We start from the raw sequence: 25,328 nt of genomic DNA on the forward strand, positions 1-25,328 counted from the left end.
AAATCGGAAAGCAGTAACACGAACAGATATCTGCACGCCAATGTTCATAGCAGCATTATTCACAATTGCCAAGAGATGGAAACAACCCAAATGTCCTTCAACAGATGAGTGGATAAATAAAATGTGGTATATACACACGATGGAATACTACACGGCAGTAAGAAGGAACGATCTCGTGAAACATATGACAACATGGATGAACCTTGAAGACATAATGCTGAGTGAAATAAGCCAGGCACAAAAAGAGAAATATTATATGCTACCACTAATGTGAACTTTGATAAATGTAAAACAAATGGTTTATAATGTAGAATGTAGGGGAACTAGCAATAGAGAGCAATTAAGGAAGGGGGAACAATAATCCAAGAAGAACAGATAAGCTGTCATGGGTAAATTTAACGTTCTGGGAATGCCCAGGAATGACTATGGTCTGTTAGTTTCTGATGGGTATAGTAGGAACAAGTTCACAGAAATGTTGCTATATTAGGTTACTTTCTTGGGGTAGAGTAGGAACATGTTGGAAGTAAAGTAGTTATCTTAGGTTAGTTGTCTTTTTCTTACTCCCTTGTTGTGGTCTCTTTGAAATGTTCTTTTATTGTATGTTTTTTTTAATTTTTAAAAAAATTTTTTTAGTTTTCATACAGTTGATTTAGAAAAAAAAAGTTTAAAAAAAAAAACAAGGAAAAAAAATATGCAGAGCCCCCTTGAGCAGCTGGTGGAGAATGCAGGGGTATTCGCCTACCCCACCTCCATGGTTGCTAACATGACCACAGACATAGGGGACTGGTGGTTTGATGGGTTGAGCCCTCTACCATAAGTTTTACCCTTGGGAAGACGGTTGCTGCAAAGGAGAGGCTAGGCCTCCCTATGGTTGTGCCTAAGAGTCTCCTCCCGAATGCCTCTTTGTTGCTCAGATGTGGCCCTCTCTCTCTGGCTAAGCCAACTTGAAAGGTGAAATCACTGCCCTCCCCCCTATGTGGGATCAGACACCCAGGGGAGTGAATCTCCCCGGCAACGTGGAATATGACTCCCGGGGAGGAATGTAGACCTGACATCGTGGGACGGAGAACATCTTCTTGACCAAAAGGGGGATGTGAAAGGAAATGAAATAAGCTTCAGTAGCAGAGAGATTCCAAAAGGAGCCGAGAGGTCACTCTGGTGGGCACTCTTACGCACACTTCAGACAACCCTTTTTAGGTTTTAAAGAATTGGGGTAGCTGGTGGTGGATACCTGAAACTATCAAACTACAACCCAGAACCCATGAATCTCGAAGACAGTTGCATAAAAATGTAGCTTATGAGGGGTGACAATGGGATTGGGAAAGCCATAAGGACCACACTCCACTTTGTCTAGTTTATGGATGGATGAGTAGAAGAATAGGGGAAGGAAACAGACAGACAAAGGTACCCAGTGTTCTTTTTTACTACAATTGCTCTTTTTCACTCTAATTATTATTCTTGTTATTTTTGTGTGTGTGCTAATGAAGGTGTCAGGGATTGATTTAGGTGATGAATGTACAACTATGTAATGGTACTGTGAACAATCGAAAGTGCAATTTGTTTTGTATGACTGCATGGTATGTGAATATATCTCAATAAAATGAAGATAAAAAAAAAAAAAAAAGATGGAATGACTCAGTAGAAAGACCAAAAATAAGGATGCAGAGAAGAGACAGGACACCTCATAAGAGCCATGTTCTTGAGAAGATGAGAGGTGATTGGATCCAATGTACAAATGAAGGATTATTCTTATACGGATGTACAGATAGTTCATTCATTTTAACGGTAGTCAGAGCATACAGGGAGAGGATTCAACGGTGTGTGATTTGGTGGTGTGACCAATGGACTCAGCTATTTTTCAGTAAAAAAGGAAATGGATTTTATGGCCATTAAAATTCCCTTGATCACTCCAAATCCTTTGACTTCCTTACCCAATGAAGACAAAGTTTCCAGCTTCTTCTAATGAGATACATTTGTACAGTGTTTAACTTAAACAGGTTCATATGCTATGACACACTAGTTTCAGCCCTTGTAATCTCCCCTAAGGGAAACTGTAAATTCAGAAAACATTTATTGAAAAATTGAAAAACACATATAATAGTAACAACTAATTACGTAAACAAGCTAAGGGATTGGTTTAGGTGATGAATGTACAACTATGTAATGGTACTGTGAACAATCGAATGTACGATTTGTTTTGTATGACTGCGTGGTATGTGAATATATCTCAATATAATGAATATTAAAAATAAATAAATAAATAAAACAAAAAAAAAAGTAATTTGGGCAAAAAAATGAGAAAGTATTTGCAAGGTCCCTTGAGGGACTAGAGAAAAAGTGGAACTGTTGAACTTCCCACCTGGGGAATTCCTGATGTTCTCCTAAGCAGTGGGGCTCCCAGTGTGATGGGCCAAGGCCTTAATCTTGAGGCTTGCCCTTGTGAAACTTATTTCTGTAATGGCAAAGCTAAGCCTATTTATAATTAATGCCTAAGAGTCACCCCAGAAAACCTCTTTTGTTACTTAAATGTGGTCTGTCTTTCTCTCTCTAAGCCAAACTCTGCAAATAAACTCACTACCGCCTGCCTACGGGACATGACTTCCAAGGGTCTAAGTCTCCCTGGCAACTGGAACATGACTCTCAGGGATAAACCTGGCCCTGACAACGTGGGACATGACTCCCAGGGATGAGCCTAGCTCTAGCATCATGGAATTGGATGCCCGAAAGGGGGAAAAGAAGTAAATAGAGTTTTAATGGCTAAGAGATTTCAAATCAAGTTGAGAGGTCATTCTGGAGGTTACTTTTATGCAAATTTCAGCCAAATATCACAAACTTCCACAATATGGCAAGCCCCAACCAACACTGTCCCTGAAAACCCTCAAGGGCACCATGGGCTCTATAAAAATATTACTAAGTTTGTTTTTCAGAGATTTAAAGCCTCTGGATTGTTCCTATGCCAGATAAGCTCTGAAACCCAGAAGTACTGGTCTCTCCAGAAGGAACAACAACCAGTTTCATGCCTCTATCCCATAATGTTGATGCCCCTTTCCAGCACAAAGAAGTTAGTAGAGTTATTGCCCGGATATCCCTCAAGATTGAGGGAAAATTATCAAATGAGAGGGGGGAGTTGTAACTGAGAAGTTAGGATTTAAGGGCTGATTATAATTACTGAATCATTATATAGATATTCCTTTTAAGAGAGGACAAACACTCCAAGAGCACCTAAAAGTGACATTTTTGAGGAACTGCAGCATAGAGAGGAACATCCTGGGAGAAAGCCATTTAGAAACCAGAACTCTGGAGCAGATGCCAGCCACATGCCTTCCCAGTTAACAGAGGTTTTCCAGACACCATTGGCCATCCTCCACTGAAGGTACCCAATTGTTGATGACTTACCTTGGACACTTTATGGCTTTAAGACTGTAACTGTGTAGCCAAATAAACCCCCTTTATAAAAGCTGATCCATTTCTTGTGTTTTGTGCAAAGGCAGCATTAGCAAACTACGACAGCTTACTATGTTGTCTCCTCTAAATCTTGCCTGATTTCTCTAGAGTAGTTGGGCTAGGTCACTGTGGGGGGCAAGCAATATCTCCTGGGACTCTGACAGGGCCGGACAGGAAGACTATGACTGTCTGAAGCCTTTATCTTCTCCCATGACTAGTGTTTTCCTTATATGCTTCTCTGTGGTAAATACAGCCTCATTTCAAAATGTGAAAGAGGAGTGGGTACCAGAACTTAAGGAATACACACCAAATGTACCCTTTTTATTAATAGGAACTCAGATTGCTCTCCAAGATGACCCCAAAACTTTAGCAAGACTGAATGACATGAAAGAAAAGTCTATATGTGTGGAACAAGGACAAAAACTAGCAAAAGAGATATGTGTAATGTTCAGATTCAACCCAGAAGGGATTGAAGACTGTTTTTGATGAGGCTATCATAGCCATTGTAACTCCAAAGAAACACAAAGTAAAAAAAAGAATAGGATCAAGATGTATAAATTGTTGTTTGATTACATGAGAAACGTTTTCAGTGGCCAAGGAAACTCTGTTTCTCTCAGAAAGTGTATGAATACTACAGCTATTCTCAGACCTCTTCTAGATAATGAAACAGTTTAAAATTTGGGGGGAAAAACCCCACAAAAAAACTGCCCTCAGAATTCTATATTGTTAAGAATGTTTCTTATATGTCCAAGAAGCAGTAAACAGCATATGAAATCACAATTTATTATATATACTTCATTTCAACTAGAAAGTATAATCTCTCAGGGGCTTCATAGTTTAAAAAGCTACAATCACATCATGTAATTACATTAAAAAAAGTGCTGTAAATGGAACTGCTTGGCTTTGACCATACACATTTCTGCACAGTCTTTATGGAACCTGCACAAAGAAGTATCTTCTCCCTTTGCCCTAACTAATTGTACTTGTGTGTAAGTCACTATCTATTCCAGTATATCCAGAGTGTGAAATAACAAGGCCAGCCACATAGCCAAAGGTTGCTCCAAGCATATAGGAGATGGGCCATACCTGAGGAGAGAACGTATGAGATCAAAAAAGAGCAAGTGTTTTATAATTACTTGAGTACAAGTTAAGTGTAACTTAAATATTTCTATATTAAAGCTTAACTGTTTTCTTAAAGAATGCCAAAGTGTAACAAGTTTATAACTGCATTTACCATGATCACTAAAAATGTACACATTTTATTTAATGTGCATTAAACTGTAAGAATGCTTCTGGAAACTGTAGATTTAGTTTGATGCTCCCCAACTTGCATGAGATACATGCTAAAATTACAAATTAAAACAACAACAAAAAATGAATACACCAGACTTCTGGTTCCATTCCAATATATGAAGAGATCGAAAGTCTTCACTCTCATCCTTGCAAGAAAACAGCTGAAAAGCTAAAAATCAACAACTCTTCTTTGATTCATCAGAGAATGAAGACCACAGGATAAACCACTGCTCCAAAAACTGGAGAGATAGGCAGGTATGAAGAATCACAGCTTAAGAGGAATAGAAACCACCACTGGAGCCACTGTCTGGTAGGAATACTTAAGAGGATAATTGACTAATTGCTGGAGACTGAGCATGGATTAGTTTGAGAGCTAAAAACTCCTGGAGACCTAGCCTGGGGGTAGGGGTGGGGGAGACCCACACTTCATGAGTTTTCCCTCCAGGAAGCCCTCCAGGTTCCCACTGTGAAGACTGGAGAAAAATCCCCTCATGCTTCCAGCAGCGGAAAGAGAAAGAAACCACTTTGAAATATACCCAAAGCTTTCTGTTTTCGTTAACAAATGCTTGCCTTCGAGGGAAACAATGTTACTGGAGCTTAACCAACATGGGGGAAGGGAAATACCTAACTCCACCCCTCTCTAACCTTTCTGTCGCACTTGAGGGGTAGAGGGAAAAAGGCTTAGAAGCCCTTATGAAGGTCGCAGGTGAAGGGCACAGGTTCACTAAAACACTGAGACCCAATCAAAGGATTATAGAATCCTTCACCTCTCCCCACACCTCACCACTACATTAATAAGGATCCTGTATAATAACGGGATTACAGCTGAAAGGACAGCAAAGCTCAGACCCTATCTAAAAAGGAGTCTCTAAGGAAATCCATAGACAACAAGGGAGACAAAAAGGACACCAGAGGAAATATCAGCCTCTGGCACCTACAGGTATAGCAAATAGTAAACACAGACTAACTCCTAGCGGGATAAACATAAAACCTCATACTAAAGGCCCATTTACCTAAATTCCTTTTACCTCAAACATCATGTCCTGCTTTCAACCAAAAATTGCAAGGCATACTAGAAGGCAAAAAAGCACAGTCTGAAGAGACATGCAAGCATTAGAACCAGACTCAGTTATGGCAAGAGATTTTGGAATTATCAGGCTGAGAATTTAAAATAACTGTGGTTAGTATTCTAAGGACTCTAATGGAAAAACTGGACAATACGCAAGAACAGATGGGAAATGTAAGCACAGTAGAAGACAAAAAAGAAACAAAGAATAAGGGCACCAAGTAGAAAACAGTTACGAGTATAGTAGCTATTAATCCAACTATATCAATAATCACTTTAAATGGGAGTGGTCTAAATACACCAATTAAAAGACAGAGACTCTCAGGGTGGATAAAAAAACAAGATACAATGATATAAGAAACCCTCTTTAAATATGAAGACAGTGATAGATTAACAATAAAGATATGGAAAAAGATATGCCATGCTAACACTAATGAAAAAGATGGAGTAGCTATACTAATTTCAGACAAAGCAGAATTCTGAGCAATGAAAATTGTTAGAGATAGAGGGGCATTACATAATCACAAAGGGGTCAATTCTCCAAGAAGACAAAACAATCTTTAATGTGTCTGTGCCTAACAGCAGTGTCAAAATACGAGAGGCAAAAACTGATAGAATTGCAAGGAGAAATAGGCAAATCCATTATTATAGTTGATTTCAACATGCCTCTGACAGTAAATGACAGCTCTAGCAGGCAGAAAATCAATAAAGATATAGTTGAACTGAACAGCACCATCAATCAACTGGATTAATTGACATTTTAAAAATACTTCATTCAACAACAGCAGAATATACTTTCTTCTCAAACTCACATTGAACATTCACCATTATAGACCACAACCTGGGCCATAAAGCACACCTAAACAAATTTAAAAGAATGGAAATCATATAAAGTATGCTCTCAGAGCACTAAGTAATTAAATTAGAAATCAACAACAGAAAGCAAATATCTGGAGGTTAACAACATACTTCTAAATAACACTTGGATCAAAGAAGAAGTCTCAAGAAAAATTGAAAAATATTTAAGGAATGAAAGTGAAAATGCAGCTTATCAAAATTTGTAGGGTACAGCCAAAGCAGTGCATAGAGAAAATTTATAGCATTGCTTGCATCTATTAGGAAAAATGAAAGATCTAAAACCAATAATCTAAACTTTCACCCTAAGGAAACGAAAAAGAAGAGGAAAATTAAACCCAAAGTAAGAAGAAAAGGAATAAAAATCAGAACAGAAGTGAATGAAATTGAAAAAAGGAAAACAATAGATAATATCAATGAAATTAAATCTGGTTCTATGAAAATATCAATAAAATTCATAAACTTCTAGTCAAGGTAATCAAGAAAAAGAGAAAGAAGGCACAAATTACTAATATTAGAAATGAATACTGGTTATCCCTATTGATCCCATGAACATTAAAAGTATAATAAAGGAATATTATGGACAACTCTATGCCCACAAATTTGATAACTAGGATGAAATTTACCAATTCCTTGAAAGATAAATCTACTGAAACTCACAAAGGAAAAATAGATAATCTCAATAGGCCTCTATCAAAGAAATTTAATGAACAATAACCTTTCAAAGCAGAAAGCATCAAGCCCAAATGGTTTCACTGCTGAATTCTACTCAACATTTAAAGAAGAAATGATACCAATTCTCTTTAATCTCTTCCAGAAAATAGAAGCAGAAGGAACACTTCCTAATTCATTTTATGAGGCTAATATTACCCTAATACCAAAACCTGACAAAGACATTACAATAAAGGAAAATTACCAATCAATATATCTCATGAACATAAATGTGAAAATCCTGAACAAAAGTATGAGTAAATGGAATCCAACAATGTATGACAAGAATTTTATGCAGCAACCAAATGGGATTTATTCCAGGAATGCAAGGCTAATTTCAACATTTGAAAATCAGTTAATGTAATCCATCACATCAATAGGCTAAAGAAGAAAAACCATAGGATCATATCAATAGATGCAGAAAAAGCATTTAAAAAACTCCAATACCCATTCATGGTAAAAACTCTCAGTAAACCAGGAATATAGGTAAACTTCCTCAACTTAATAAAGAACATCTACAAAAATACCCTACAGCTAACATACTTAATGTTGAGAAATTACATGCTTTCTCCTAAGATCAGGTACAAGACAAAGATGTCCCCTCTCACCACTTCTATTCAAAATTGTACTGGAAGTCCTAACTAATGCAATCATACATGAAAAGGGAATAATAGTCATCCAGATTAGGAAGGAAGAAATAAAACCATCTTTGTTCACACATGTTATGATCATCCATACAGAAAATCCCAAAGAAGCAACAAAAGCACTTCTGGTCAATTGCTTTCCCATATACCATCAGGGAACAATTGCAATTTGAAATGTAAAACACAACACTACATACAGTAGCACCCAAAAATTAAATACTTGGGCATAAACCTAACAAAATATGGACAGGATATATAGGAGGAAAACTACAAAACTCTGATGAAAGAAATCAAAGAAGGGCTAAATAAATGGAGAGATATTCCATGTTCATGGTCAGGAAGACTCGATATTATTAAGATGTAAATTATTCATATCTTGATTTATAGATTCAATGCAATCCTATCAAAATCCTAGCAAATTATTTTGTGGATATTGACAAATTGATTCTAAAGTTTATATAAAAAGGCAATAGACACAGAATAGCCAACACAATAGTGAAGAAGAACAAAATCTGAGGACTGCTACTACTGAACTTCAAGACTAACTATAAGGTGGCAAATAGTGGTACACTCATACATATGTGGTCAACTGCTCTTTGTCAAGGGAGCAAAGGCAGTTCAGTGGAGAAAGGACAGTCTTTTCAACAAGTGGTGCTGAAACAACCATTTTGCACTGGACATCCACAAGTAAAAAGATTTGCTAGACACAAACCTTAGACTTTTCACAAAAAAAAATCAAAATAGATTGTAGACCTAAATGTAAAATGCCAAGACTATAAAACTTCTAGAGGATAACAAAAGAGAAATCTAGCTAACCTTGGGTTCAGCAATTACTTTTAGATACAATACCAAAAGCACAAGCCATGAAAGAAAAAAATATAAGTTGGAATTCATTATAATTAAAAACTTCAGCTCTGTGAAAGATACAGTTAAGAGAATGGAAAGAGAAGCCACAGACTGGAGAAAATATTCACAGACTGCTGAAAACACTTATCTGATAAAGGACTTCTATCCACAAGAACTTCTAAAACTCAACAATATGAAAACAAACAACCCATTTACAAAATAGGCAAAGGATCTGAACAGACATCTCACCAAGAAGATATACAGATGGCAAAAACATATGAAAAGATGTTCAATATCATATATCATTAGGATCTGCAAACCAAAACAACAATGAGATATCATTACACACCTATTAGAATGGCTAAAATCCAAAACACTGACAACACCAAATGCTAACAAAGGTTGTGAAGCAACAGGAACTCACTTCTTGCTGGTGGGAATGCAAAATGGTACAGCTACTTTAGAAGACAGTTTAGCATTTTCTTACAAAGCTAAACATAGACTTACCATATGATACAACAATTGTGCTCATAGATATTTACCCAAATGAGTTGAAAACTGATGTGCATGCACATACCTGTGCACAGAATAAGTGATGCCACTAAGATAACAGAGTGAGATGTCCCAGGGTTCTGTCTCCCCACAGAATCTTTAAACAACTAGCAAAAACTAGCACAGCCATCTTTCTTGGAGCTCAAAAAAGCAGTTAAAGGATTGCAGTAACTGGGAAAGTACTGAATCAACAATAAGGCAACTTAAAAACAGTAGAAAAATCTCATTGTTGGCCCTTTCCCCACCCTCTCGCAGCTCACTGCAAAAGCCAGTCTGTGCTCTGAGTGTAGGTCCTGTCCTAGCTCCAGAGTGAGCAGAATAATCCCTAGGCACCTACTTGGGATAATGTATGCCTGTATCAATCTGTCTGGTGGCAACCTGAAGGACTAAACTAAGACACTCATCTCTGAATTGCTGTTCCAGACTTGCCCTGCATATACAAGCTGCTTGTGGGCAGCTAAATTGGTGTAAGAAACACTCAAAATGCAGAAGCCTGGGGAAATGATTACTGGCTTTAAGACATATGATAGAGCAACCAGAGGAGGGAAGAATATTTCCTAAGCAGAAAAGAAGCATTCAGATCAATGTAAATAGGGGAATTCCTAGTATGCCCAGGAAGAAGATGCATGCTCAGAAAATACTGGAGAGGACCTTATGATTTCACCTCTGGCTGTTCTTCAGAGTCATTGTTAGGCAGGCTAAATTCTGAAGAAATACACCAGCCAACACAGAGCTAATCTGCAAAGACTATGAAAAGTAGCATGTGTTTTTTATTTTGTTCACTCCTGACATTTAAGGAAATTTCTTGTCATATCACTAGCTGTATGTAAATTTAAGGAACAGACTTTTAAAATATTAAAGATAAACAGAAGTTGAGAGAGTTTGTTAACAAGAGATCTTCCTAAAAAGAAATACTAAAGAGAGTCTTGAAAGGAAAGGACAGGAGAGACTTGGAGTAGAGTGTGGAAATGAAGATTATCAGTAAGGGTAACTAAATGGGTAAAAAGAGAGACAAAAACAAGATATGACATATAAAAGCCAAAGGATAAAGTTGTTGAAGCAAGTACTTCCTCAACAGTAATAACATTGAGTGTTAATGGTTTAAAGACAGTTTTAAAGACACAGTTTTGCAGAATGGATAAAATAATTTGATCCATCTAAATGTTGTTTATAGGAGATTCACCTTAGACCCAAGGATACAAGTAGGTTGAAAGTGAAAGACTGGTAAAAGATATTCCATACAAACAGTAACCAAAAAAGAGCTGGGGCAGCTATACTAACATTGGGCAAAATATACTTTAAATGCAAAAATGTTGTAAGAGACAAGGAAGGCTATTATATAGTAATAAAACAGGCAAGCCACCAAGAAGAAATAACAATCATAAATATTTATGCACCTAACAAGAGTGCCCCAAAATACATGAGATAACACTGGCAAAACTGAAGGGAGTAATAGATATCTCTAAAATAGGAGCTGGAGACTTTAATACACCACTCTCATCAGTAGCTAACAAAATCTAGAAAGAGGATCAATAAAGAAACAGAGAACTCGAATAAAATGATAAATGAACTAGAGCTAACAGACATAAACAGAACATTGCAGCCCAAAACAGCAGAATATACATGCTTCTCAAATGATCATGGATCATTCTCCACAATAGACCACATGTTGGGTCACAAAACAGGTCTCAATAAATGTAAAAAGGTTGAAATTTTACAAAGCACATTCTCTGATCATAATGAAATGAAGCTGAAATAAATAAAGACAGAGAACTGGAAAATTCACAAATATAAGGAGGTTAAACAACACACTGTTAAACAATCAGTGGGTCAAAGAAGAAATTGCAAGAGAAATCAGTAAATATCTCAAGATGAATGAAATGAGCACACAATAGAACAAAACTTCAAGATGCAGCAAATGCAGTGTTGATAGGGAAATTTATAGCTCTAAATGTCTACATCAAGAAGAAAGAGTTAAAATCAAAGACCTAACTGAACACCTGGAGAAACTAGAGAAAGAACAGCAAACTAATCCCAAAGCAAGCAGATGTATAGAAATAACAAAGATTAGAGTAGGAATAAATGAAATTGAGATAAAAAAAAATAGAATAAAAATACCGTAAGTTGGTTCTTTGAGAAGATCAACAAAATTGACAAGCCCTTAGCTAGACTGACAAGGATAAAGAAAAGAGAGAAGATACAAATAAATAAAATCAGAAATGAGAGGGGGGTCATTACTACTGACCCCATAGAAATAAAAAAGATCATAAGAGGATACTATTAACAACCATAAGCCAAAAATTAGACAATGTAGATGAAATGGAAAATTTCCTGAAATACATGAAAAGCCAATAATGACTTGAGAAGAAACAGAAGACCTCAACAAACCAAACATAAGTAAAGAGATTGAATCAGTCATCAAAAACCTCCCAAGAAAGAAAAGCCCATGACCAGATGGCTTCACAGGTGAAATCTACCAATCATTCCAAGAAGAATTAATACCAATCTGCTCAAACTCTTCCAAAAAAATTGAAGAAGATGGAACACTATCTCACTCATTCTATGAAGACAACAACACCCTAATACCAAAGCCTGATAAAGATACTACAAGAAAAGAAAATTACAGACTAATCTCTCTAATTAATATAGATGCAAAAATCCTGAACAAAATACTTGCAAATTGAATCCAAAATCACCTTAAAGAATTATGCAAGTGACTTTTATCCAAGGTATGCAAGGGTGGTTCAACACAAGAAGATCAATTAAAATAATACACCACATTAACAAATCAAAAGGTAACAACCACATGATCATCTCGATCAACACAGAAAAGGCATTTGACAAAATCCAGCATCTTTTCTTGATAAAACACTTTGAAAGATAGGAATTGAAGGAAATTTCCTCAACATGATAAAGTGCATATATGAAAAACCCATAGCTAACATCAGACTCAATGGTGAGAGACTGACAGCTTTCCCTCTAAGAGTAGAAATGAGACAACAATGCCCACTGTCATCATTATTATTCAACATTGTGTTATAAGTTCTAGCAAGAGCAATTAGGCAAGAAAAAGAAGTAAAAAGCATCCAAATCAGAAAGGAAGAAGTAAAACTTTCATTATCTGCAGATAACATGATCCTATATTTGGAAAGTCCTGAGAAATCTACAGCAAAGCTACTAGAACTAATAAACAAGTTCAGCAAAGTGGCAGTATACAAGATTAACACAAAAAATCAGCAGTGTTTGTAAACACTAGCAACAAGCACTCTGCAGAGGAAATCAAGAAAAAAATTCCATTTGCAATAGCATCTAAAGGAATCCAATACAGGGAAAAATTTAACCAAGGATGTAAAGGATGTATTCAGAAAACTACAAAGCACTGCTAAAAGAAATCAATGAGGACTGTGCTCATGTATTGGAAGACTAAATATTATTAGGATTTCATTTCTACCCAAAATGATTTTCACATTCAATGCAATTCCAATGAAAATCCAGTGGCATACTTCAAATAAATGGAATAGCCAATTACCAAATTTATTTGGAAGGGTAAGGGGCCCTGAATACCCAAGATATCTTGAAAAAGAACAAAGTAGAGTTGAATGGGGATGTGGTAGGAATCACCACCCCTGCATTCTTCCAGTCCTTGATAGTGGCACTAATCTCTGTAATCCCTCCAAGACTGTTGTATTGCTTTTGATTTATTACTTTGCTAGGTAGAGGCAGTTCTGTTTGCTTCCACTTGGCCTTTCTTACAGTAATACCCCTCACTCTACAAGTCGGAATCAATAAGGGGATTCTGCCAGTTGCTGAGTATGTCTATTCCAATCATGCATCTGGAACTGGGGAAATAACTACAGAATGGGTTCAGGGTCACACTGGACCCACTTTGAGATAGACCTGAGTTAAAACTCCATTGATCTGACTCCCAGGGGTATAAATCTCCCTGGAACATGGGACATGACTCTAAGAAATGCGCCTGAACCTAGAAGTGTGGGATTGAGAAAATCTTCTTCATTAAAAGGGGGAGGTGAAATGAAACAAAAAAGTCTCAGTGGCTGTGAGATTTCAAATGGAGTCAAGAGGTCACTCTGGAGGGCATTCTTATGCACAATATAGATAACCTTTTCCGGTTTTTAGTGTATTGGAATAACTAGAAGGAAATACCTGAAACTGTAAAACTGCAACCCAGTAGGCTTGATTCTTGAAGACTATTGTATAACTATGTAGCTTACATGATGTGACTGTGTGATTGTGAAAACCTCATGGCTCTCACTCCCTTTATCCAATACATGGACAGATGAGTAGAAAAATGTGGACAAAAAATAAATGAAAAATAGGGTGAGTTGGGGGGGATGGGATGTTTTAGGTGTTCTTTCTTTTTATTTTTTATACAGTTTTATTGAGATATATTCACATACCCTACAATCATCCACAATGTACAATCAACTATTCATAGTACCATCATATAGTTGTGCATTCATCACCAGAATCAACTTTTGAACACTTTCCTAAATAAATAAATAAATAAATAAATAAATAAACAAACAAACAAATAAATAAATAAATATAAAAGTAAAAAAGAACACCCAAAACATTCTATCACCCTATCCCACCCTATTTTTCATTTACTTTTTGTCCACATTTTTCTACTCATCTGTCCATACACTGGATAAAGGTAGTGTGAGCCGCAGGGTTTTCACAATCACACAGTCACACCATGTAAGCTACATGGTTATGCAGCTGTCTTCAAGAATCAAGGCTACTGGACTGCAGTTTGTTGGTGTCAGGTATTTCCTTCTAGCTATTCCAATACACTAAAAACTAAAAAGGGATATCTATGCAACACATAAGAATGCCCTCCAGAGTGACCTCTCGACTCCATTTGAAATCTCACAGCCACTGAAATTTATTTTGTTTCATTTCACTTCCCCCTTTTGGTCAAGAAGATTTTCTCAATCCCACGATGCTGGGTCCAGGCTAATTTCTGGGAGTCATGCACCACATCGCCAGGGAGATTTATACCCTTGGAAGTCATGTCCCAGCTAGCGGGGGGAGGGCAGTGAGTTCACCTGACACATGAGCTTAGAGATAGAGAGGGCCACATCTGAGCAACAAAGAATTCTCCGGGGGAGACTCCTAGGCACAATTATAAGGAGGATCAGCATTATCTTTACAGCAACAAGCTTCACAAGGGCAAGCCCCAAGATTGAGGGCTCATCCTACAAAACTGTCAGTCCTCAATGCTTGTGAGGACACCAGTAACAACCTAGGTGGGGAAGTCCAAAACTTCCACACTCTTTCCCAGTTCCCACAAGGGGGCCCTGCAAGCAAATATATCCTCATTCTCTGCCCAAATTACTTTGGGATGTATCAGAATTTCACACTGATCTGTACAAACCTACTAGATCTCACTTTCTATTCAAAGTTCCATGTAATTATGGTGTTTGAATAATCTGACCACACAAGATAAATTATTTAGTGTGCTGCAGAAAATATAGATCCTGTACCAAATAAACATCTCTTCCCTTGGTCTCACTCAGAAGTTGAAGTTTTAAACCACAGTGAATATTGTACTTGCGAAGTAGGCCTTAGAGTTTTTGTTTGTAAGCAGAGAACCTGAGAAAGTTTTTATGAATTCCCCAAGAGAAGCTGGCTGGTTTAAGTAAAGATGAACATTGTCCCTTCTGGCTGCTGAAATCATCACTGCTCCCTGTAGGATCTTCAACTGACTGGATGAGAGTTCTTTCATTGCTGAAGACAATCTTGATTATAGATATAATCAGTCAAAGATGCAATCAACTGACTAATTTAATTCCATGAAAATATCCTCACAGTAACAATCAGGCCAGTGTTTGCTTGACCAAATGACTTGATACCATAAGATAGTCAAGTTATTACATGAAATTAGCCATCACAGTAATTTTATTTTCCTGTGTTGTCTTTATCTGGCTTTGGTAGTAAGGTAAATCTGGCATCACAGAATGATTTAAGAAGTACTCATTACTGTTCTATTTTTTGGTAGAGTTTAGAAGAATTAGTGTTAAATCTTCTTTAAATGTTTGGTAGAATTCTGCAGTGAAACCATCCAGTCCTGGACTTTTCTTTGTTGGGAATTTTTTTGAAGTTTCTTTTCTTTTTATATAGATTCAGTAGTATTTTCAAACAAACAAACAAACAAACAACAACAACAAAAACAAACCGAAGTTTGCTATTCCATCACAATAACAAATAAGGTCTCTTTTTTTTTCACATTGGCAAAACTATATTTATTTATTTATTTATTTAAATTCACCTTCATCCTATTTTTCTACAGATATTAAAATTTTTATACTTAGTTTTCTTTATCACAACACCAGCAGTTGTTATTTATAAGTAAAAAGTCAGTTTTAGTTCATACTGTTGTTTTTGGATCCCTGGAACTCTAACAACACTGGGCCCATGCCACCTCAAGAAGACAGAACTGCTTTTTTTTAGCTTCTCTATTTCCACCTCTAGCTTACTTCTCATTGCCTTCTCCTCTTCAAAATCTTTTCATAGTTTTTCCATTTCTTTCCCATGATCCTTTTTCAATGCTTCTACAATGCACAGCAGTTCAATTATCTGTGCTTTAAGTTCATACAGGGGATGTTTTCTTCATCATCTCTTTCTACTTTAGCCTTGATTTCTAATGCAGTTAGGAAAACAGCCATATTTGGTTTAGAAGAAGCACTGGAAGGTGTTGAAAGGTACACAGATGGCTTTGAAGAGTAGCATGTATCCTTCTTAAATATAGATGGTGTTCTAGTTGCTAACGCTGCTGGAATGCAAAACACCAGAGATGGATTGGCTTTTATAAAAGGGGGTTTATTTGGTTACACAGTTACAGTCTTAAGGCCATAAAGTGTCCAAGGTAACACATCAGCAATTGGGTACCTTCACTGGAGGATGGCCAGTGGTGTCCGGAAAACCTCTGTTAGCTGGGAGGCACGTGGCTGGCGTCTGCTCCAAAGTTCTGGTTTCAAAATGGCTTTCTCCCAGGATGTTCCTCTCTAGGCTGCAGTTCTTCAAAAATGTCACTCTTAGTTGCATTTTGAGTATTTGTCCTCTCTTAGCTTCTCTGGAGCAAGAGTCTGCTTCCAATGGCCATCTTCAAACTGTCTCTCATCTGCAGCTCCTGTGCTTTCTTCAAAGTGTCCCTCTTGGCTGTAGCTCCTCTTCAAATGTCACTCACAGCTGCACTGAGTTTCTTCTCTTTGTCTGCTCATTTACATGGCTCCAGTGATTTAATTTAGACCCACCCTGAATGGAAATTATCCAATCAGAGTCATCACCCACAGTTGGGTGGGGCACATCTCCATGGAAACACTCAAAGAATTACTATCTAATTAACACTGATAGGTCTGCCTACACAAGATTACATCAAAGATAATGGTGTTTGGAGGGACATAATACATTCAAACTGGCACAGATGGCTTTAAACTTGGCACTATCTTCTTCTTTTGTTAATTTCAAGTATTTTCTGGGCTTTGAGTTGGAGAATGTCCACAATCGAAGTGACCAGGCAACCTTCTTTCAGGCATATTCAGTATATTTGCAGTGAGATGTAGTAAGTATTCTGAGGAGGCTATATCATTAAAATTTACAAGATCTATTTCTTTAGATTTCCTTACTGCAAAGGAATCTAGCTCTACTGATTTTGGTCTAAGTGGTAACTGTTCAAAATCTAGCTTTTGTTTTGATACTGGCTTGTTGCTGACAGGGCGGTGCAGGAATGAGACACAGACACAAAGTTAAGAATTAAGGGAGCAGGGGGCCCATTGCATCTCGTGCTAAGTGGACAATAATGCACCTTTGCTCCAGTTATTTATTTCAGAAGATCAGGGAGTATATGCTAAATATCCTCAGGCTCGGGAGAGCCCACCAGATACCTATGTTTACATCCTGTTGCATATCAGAAGGAACACTCTAGGTTTAGGACAATAGTAAACGTTGTTGTCATAGTCACAAGACACATATCTTTACAGGGTGGGCCCGCATGGCGTTCCATGCAGGCCTGTGGCTTAGCGTTCTAAGCCACCACCCTAGATATGCCTCAGGCAACATGGAAGACTCAGTTTCCCACACTGGCTCTGTCTCAAATTTTGATTAAGTGATAGAAACTTCCCCATTAATCTTGACTATAGGAGGTGGTGGAAGAACAGGTTTTTCAGGTCACTTTGGGTACTTGGTTCCAGGAGATCTCAATAGATTATTGACTTTGGTGGGTAGAGTAGGCTTCTTGGTTGGGATTGTGGAGGAGCTGGTTTAGAAGGGTTCTCTCCTTGGATTTATTTTTTCATCATTTTCTTAAGGATTTATAGGAAAATTCTTCTCTGCAGCTAACAGTTCAGGTTTTGGAGCTGGGCCCTTAGCAGGAGGTTGTGGTTTCTTTGGTTTTGGAAAGTTCTTAACCTGTTCATTTATCTTAACAGCAAAATTGTCTGGAAATACTCCTTTTTTATAATTAAGTTCACCGTTCTGCCAGCCAGCTTCTCCAGTGTCCTTACTTATCAAATGGATTATCTCCCCCTCTTTAAAAGTAAGTTCGTCTTCATTAGTACCTTCACAGGTGTGCCAGTTCTATGTATTATGTCCCCCTAAATACCATTATCTTTGATGCAATCTTGTGTGGGCAGACATATTAGCATTGATTAGATTTTGGAATCCTTTGGGTGTTTCCATGGAGATGTGATTCAATCAACTGTGGACAAGACATTTAATTCAGGGTGGGTCTGAATTAAATTACTGGAGCACTATATAAGCTCAGACAGAAGGAGCAAGCTTGCTACAGCCAAGAGAGGCACTTTAAAGAATGCACAGAAGCTGAGAGAGTAGCTGTAGATGAGAGACAGTTTGAAGATGGCAGTTGAAAGCAGACTCTTGCTCTAGAGAAGCTAAGAGAGGACAAACACCCAAAGTGGACAATCAGTTGCCCCCGGTACCCTCATATAGCTGTGCATCCATCACCACACTTAATTTTGTTCAATTTTTAGAACCTTTTCATTACTCCAGACAAGAAATAGAGTGAAAGAAGAAAAAAAAAAAAAAGAAAGAAAGAAAAGGAAACTCGAATCCTCCCATATCCCTAAACAAGTCCCCTCCATTGTTGACTCATAGTATTGGTATACTACATTTGTTACTGTTTATGAATGAATGTCGAAATATGACTAACTGTAGTATATAGTTTGCAATAGGTATATATTTTTTCCCTATATGCCTCTCTATTATTAACTTCTAGTTATAGTGTCATACATTCTGCTGAAAGAGATATTTATACAGTTAATCACAGACATTGCCCACGACAGGATTCAATTTTATATATTCTTGTCTTTTGACCTCGAACTTTCCTTCTGGTGACATACATGACTCTGAGCTTACCCTTTCCACCACTTTCACACACCTTTCAACACTGTTAGTTATTCTCACATCTTGCTACTGACTCCTCTGTTCATTTCCAAACATTTAAGTTCAACCTAGTTGAACATTCTGCTCATACTAAGCAACTGCTCCCCATTTTTAGCCTTGTTCTATATCTTGGTACCTTATATTTCATGTGTATGGGTTTACAGATTATAATTAGTTCCTATCAGTGAGAAACTGAAATATTTGTCCTTAATGTGTCTGGCTTATTTCACTCAGTATATTGCCCTCAAGGTTTCACCATCAACCCATTTTTTTTTTTTTCTTAAGGTGGTTTTGTTCACTTGCCATACATTCCAACCTAAGTAAACAATTGATGGTTCCCTGTATAGTCCCATATTTATGTGTTCACCACTCTCACCACTATCTATATAAGAGCATCTACATTTCTTCCACAAGGCAGGAGGGAGAGTTAAAGGAGGTAGAGAGGCAACAGAAAAAGAAAAAAGAAAGAGAAAGAAAAAATGACAGCTAGGAAGCAGCAAAAGGAAAGATAACCTTAAATCAAAGTAGAATAAAGAGTCAGACAACACCACCAATATCAAATGTCTCACACCCATCCCCTATCCCCCCCTCTTATCTGCATTTACCTTGGTATATTGCCTTTGTTACTTTAAAGGGAGCATAATACAATGATTCTGTTACTTACAGTCTCCAGTTTATGTTGATTGCATCCCTCCCCCAATAACTCCTCATTTTTAACATCTTGCAAGGTTGACATTCACTTGTTCTCCCTATCAAAGAACATATTTGTACATTTTATCACAATTGTTGAACACTCTAGATTTCACTGAGTTACACAGTCCCAGTCTTTATCTTTCCTCCTTTCTTCTGGTGCCCCACATGCTCCCAACCCTCCTCTCTCAACCATATTCAAAGTTATCTTTGTTCAGTGTATATACCTTGCTATGCTACCATCTCCCCAAAAAATTGTGTTCCAAAGCTCTCACTCCTGTCTTCTATGACTCTGTAGTGCTCCCTTTAGTCTTTCCTGTAGGGCAGGTGTCTTGTTCATAAAGTCTCTCATTGTCTGTTTGTTGGAAAATATTTTGAGCTCTCCCTCATATTTGAAGGACAGTTTTGCTGGATATAGGATTCTTGGTTAACAGTTTTCCTCTTTCAGTATCTTAAATATATCAGACCACTTCCTTCTTTCCTCCATGGTTTCTGCTGAGAGATCCACACATAGTCTTATTAAGCTTCCTTTGTAGGTGATGGATCGCTTTTCTCTTGCTGCTTTCAGGATTCTCTCTTTGTCTTTGACGTTTGATAATCTGATTATTAAGTGTCTTGGTGTAGGCCTATTCAGATCTATTCTGTTTGGAGTACGCTGTGCTTCTTGGATCTGTAATCTTGTGTCTTTCATAAGAGATGGGAAATTTTCATTGATTATTTCCTTTATTATTGGTTCTGCCCCTTTTCCCTTCTCTTCTCCTTCTGGGACACCAATGATATGTACATTCTTGTATTTCATTTCCTTAAGTTCCCAGAGATGTTGCTCATATTTTTTCATTCTTTTCTTCATCTGCTCCTTTGCATGTAGGCTTTCAGGTGTTTTCTTCTCCAGTTCCTGAGTGTTTCTTCTGCCTCTTGAGATCTGCTGTTGTATGTTTCCACTATGTCTTTCATGTCTTGTGTTGTGCCTTTCATTTCCATAGATTTTGCTGTTTTTTTGAGCTTTTGATTTCTGCCTTATGTATGCTCAGTGTTTTCTTTATAGCCTTTATCTTTTTTGCCATACCTTCTCTAAACTTTTTGAATTGATTTAGCATTAGTTGTTTAAATTCCTGTATCTCAGTTGAAGTGTAAGTTTGTTCCTTTCACTGGGCCATAACTTCATCTTTCCTAGCGTAGGTTGTAGTTTTTTGTTGTCTAGGCATCTGACCTCCCAGGCCACCCCAATAAGGTTTTCCCAGAGAACAGGCTCAGGTCAAAGAAGGAGGAAATATTCAGTGTCCAGTTTCCTTGATGGTTTTTCTTAGAGGATTGACACACCCTGTGTTTTTCTGCCCAGCAGGTGCTCCTGTCAGCCTGTCAGGGCTGGTGTAAGGGGGTGTGGCCCTTGGCTCTCCTCCCCCAGGCTTTGAGGTCTGGTTCTGGTAAGGCAGGTAGTAGAGCTTGGCCCCTCCCTTTCCTCTTGGGAGGTATGCCCCCTCCAGAGGGGTCATTTGCATATAAATACATTCTTTGTTTCTCTGACTCAGAGTGCTGAGATTTTAAAATGGCTGAGGCTTTCTCTACTGTGAAGAGCTATAAGCTGAAAATGGCTGAGGCTTTCTCCTCTGAGCTGCCAGGTTGAGAGAGAGAGAAAGGGACAGAAAGCTCCCAGATTCACCCATTGGCCAAAGATAGCACCCGACCCTCTGGGCTCCCTGCCCTGAGGCAAATATGTCCCCTGACTTTCCCAAGTCAGTCATCACCAAAAGCCCCTGTCTGCTTCTTGGGGGTTCGCAGTCTGTTTTTGAGCAGTTAACATTAAAACCCCAGTTGGGGCTGGGCTGAGGTACACTACCTTATTTGGAGAGTGATGCTCTCTAGCACCATGAGGCTTCCATGAGGGAGGGGCTCTCAGCTCTCGGCTTGGGTCTGCAGTTTTTACTTACAGATTTTATGCTGTAATCTTGGGCATTCCTCCCAATTCAGATGAGTGTGTAATGTTGTCTCCCCACAGTTATTACAGGTTATTTACTAGTTTTTTGGTAGTTTATTAATTGTTCCAGGGGGACTAACTGGCTTCCACTCCTCTCTATGCCTCCATCTTAGCTCCAAGAGTGACACTTTTGAGGAACTGCAGTCTAGAGAGGAACTTCTGGGAGAAAGCCATTTCGAAACCAGAACTTCAGAGCACATGCTTTCCCAGCTAGCAGAGGTTTTCCAGATGCCATTGGCCAGCCTCCAGTGAAGGTACCTGATTGTTGATGACTTACCTTGAGCACTTTATGGCCTTAAGACTGTAACTTTGTAACCAAATAAACCCCTTTTATAAAAAGCCAATCCATTTCTGGTGTTTTGCATTCTGGCAGCATTAGCAAACTAGAACAACAGGCAAATAATGTTCTGCACTATTTAGCTTTAATTTTACCTTCAGTGCCTGTTTTTGTTATATCCACACTCTGAGTGTTGGATTCTAATAACTGTATGATCAAGGGCTTTTCTGTTTTTGTTTGTTTGTTTGTTTGTTTTTTGTTTTTTTTTCTCTCTCTTCTGTTTCATTACTGGCTGTTCTTCTAAGTTTCACAGAGCCTCCTTTAAAAATTTCCCCAAATCCAATTCCTTGAATTTTCTTTGGTTGGGCAGCTGGTCCAGATACGGTTTCACTCCCATTCCCTGGAGAGGGTAAAGGTGAGGTAGACCCAGTCAAAAAAAGTTTCGTTTGAGGCTGTGAAATAGTACAAATCAAAGCATCATCAAACAATGCTTTCTTCCTGAAGACTGTGCTGTTTTGGGGCTGGCTGCTGGCAATCTTTGGCCTTAGCTTGTCACATTGCAATGCACATGGCAGTGTCTCCTGGTCTCTCCCTTTTCTTCCAGGTTCCATTGATGTTCAGTTTCTTGCTTCCTGTGGCTTTCTTCCTTCACTGGAATTTTAAAGTTAATTATTCCATCTCTTTACTTGTTATATGTCTGCTGAGATTTCCCATTTCTTCTTGTGTTAGACTAGGTAATTTGTATGTTTCTAGGAATTCACCATTTCATCAAGATTTTCTAACTTTTTTGGCATGTAATTGTTCAAAGTAGCTCTTATAATCCTTTTTATTACTGTAAGGTTGTTAGTAATTTCCCCACTTTCATTTCTGATTTAGTTGGGTCCTCCCTCTTTTTCTTTGTCAGTTTGGCTAAAGGTTTGTTGATTTTATTGATCTTTTTAAAAACAATTTTTTTTGATTTGCTGGTTCCCTCCCTGTTTTCTTATTCTCTGTTCCATGTTTCTTTAATCTTTACTAATTCCTTCCTTCTACTAATTTTGGGTTTAGTTTGCTCTTCCTGTTCTAGTTTCTTTAGGTGTGAAGTTAGGTTACTGGTTTGCAATCTATCTTCTTTTTAATATACGCATTTAAAGCTATAAATTTCCCTTTGCCTCCACTGTATCCCATAAGTTTTGGTATGTTGTATTTTCATTTTCATTTGTTCAAGATATTTCCTAATTTCCCTTGTGATTTCTTCTTTGACCTATTGGTTAACAATGTTTTGTTTAATGGCTACATATTTGTAAATTTTCCAGTTTTTTTTTCTGTTATTGATTTCTAGCTTTATTCCATTGTGGTCTGAGAAAATACTTTCTATGATTTCAATATTTTTAAATTTATTAAGATTTGATTTGTGGCCTAACATCTGGTCTATTCTGGAAAATATTCCATGTGCATTTCAGAAGAATGAGTATTCTGCTTTTATTGGGTGGAGTGTTCTATATATGTCCATTAGGTCTAGTTGGTTAATCATATTGTTCAAGTCCTCTATTTCCTTATTGATCTTCTGTTTAAATATTCTGTCAATTATTGAAAGTGGTGTATTGAAGTTTTCAAATATTATCATAAAACAATTTATTTCTCCCTTGAATTCTATCAATTTTTTCTTCATGTATTTTGGGGTTCTTTTATGAGGTGCATATATGTTTATCAATGTTATATCTTCTTGCAAGATTGAATCTTTTAGGATTATATAATATCCTTCTGTGTCTTTATCTCTTTTGACTTAAAGTCTATTTTATCTAACAATATTATAGCCATCCTGGCTCTTTTCATCACTGTTTGCATGGAATATTTTTTTCTATCATTTTACTTTTCACCACTTTGTGTCTTTGTACCTAAAATGGGCCTCTCATAGACAGCATATAGATAGATCAATCTTTTTCATCCAATTTGCCAATCTCTGCCTTTTAATAGGGAAGTTTCATCTATTGATATTTTAGGTAATGACATGAAAGAATTTACTTATGCCATTTAGCTATTTGTTTTCTGTATGTCTTTTGTTCCTCAATTACTCCATTATTGCAATTTTGTTTTCATTTTTTTTTCTAGTATACCATTTAGATTCTCTTCTTTCTTCCTTTTCTCTATATTTTTAGTTATATTCTTAGTGATTACCTTTGTAATTACAATTAACAACTTGTTACAGTTTGCTAATGATACTGTTATGCAAAATACCAGAAATGGATTGGCTTTTATAAAGGGGGATTATTTGCTTACACAGTTACAGTCTTAAAGCCATAAAGTATCCAAGGTAAGGCATCAACAATTGGGTACCTTCACTGGAGGATGGCCAATGGCATCTGGAAAACCTCTGTTAGCTGGGAAGGCATGTGGCTGGCATCTGCTTGCTCCCAGGTTGCATTTCAAAATGGCGTTCTCCAAAATGTTGCTCTTGGAGCACTTTGCCCTCTCTTAGCTGCAGCTCCTTTTCAAAATGTCACTCTCAGTTGCTCTCCAAATATCACTCACAGCTGCTCCAACATCTGGGCTATGTGGCTCTTTCTAAAGTACTCCAGTGATCCAATTAAGACCCACCCTGCATGGGTGGGAAAACACCTCCTTGGAAATGATCCAATGAAATGTCTCATCCAAAGTTGATTCAGTCATATGTCCATGGAAACACCCAATCAAATAATTCCAATCTAATTAACACTAATACGTCTGCTTCCACAAGATTGCATCAAAGATAATGGCATTTTTGTGGCCATAATACATCCAAACTGGCACATTCTACCCCCTGGACCTCAAAATGACATTATCTTTGCGTATACAACATACATTCATCCCATTGCAATGTCACAGAAACTTAAACCATTTCAGTAACAATAAGTAAGTACAGGATCCTATCAAAATCAGTCAGAGGCATGGTCTGTCCTAAAGCAAAATTCTCCTCTAGAGCTGGACCTGTGAAACTTAGAATAAGTTATCTACTTCCAATATACAAAGGAGGGACAGTCATAGGATAAACATTCCCATTGCCATAAGGAGAAACTGAAAGGAAGATAGGGTTAACAGGACCAAAACAGTTCCTAAAACCTACAGGGCAAACTCCATTAGATTTCAAAGTCTGAGAGTCATTTATAGAAAGATGTTTTATCCTTGGGGCTTGACAGAGTGGGAGTCCAACCCTTTCCAAGGGTCTTTGCAGCAGTCCTTTTCTCTCCTAACACAGGGGTGAATGCTCCAACATATCCACACATTGGGGAGACCACCTTTTTCTCAGCCTTATCTTCCTCAAACATCGGGTGCCACACAGACTCTGTCTCTATGGGGCAAAGGCTCTCTGCTCTCTGAACAGTGGGGTGGCAGCCAGGCTCTCCCCCATTCCTGGGGAATGTGCTCCACCCTCTCTGGGACCTGGGGTGGCAGCGCTTTTCCTGGGCATTGAGGTGGAAGTCCCATGCTCTGCCTCTGGGTCAAACTCACCCTTTCCACATGCATAGGCTGCTCCACTCTCCCAGCCCGAGACCTCTTGACTCCGGACTTGACTCTCCATGGCTCTGTCTTTGA

At 37.8% G+C, this 25,328-nt stretch overlaps 1 pseudogene; it reads right to left on the reverse strand.

The window, feature by feature from the left end:
• Nucleotides 1-25,060, reverse strand: part of LOC119513245 — a 49,555-nt pseudogene extending 24,495 nt beyond the window's left edge.
• Between the last annotated feature and the right edge of the window lie 268 nt (nt 25,061-25,328).

This window comes from Choloepus didactylus, chromosome 2 (genome assembly GCF_015220235.1).
Source record: "Choloepus didactylus isolate mChoDid1 chromosome 2, mChoDid1.pri, whole genome shotgun sequence".
Lineage (NCBI taxonomy): Eukaryota > Metazoa > Chordata > Mammalia > Pilosa > Megalonychidae > Choloepus > Choloepus didactylus.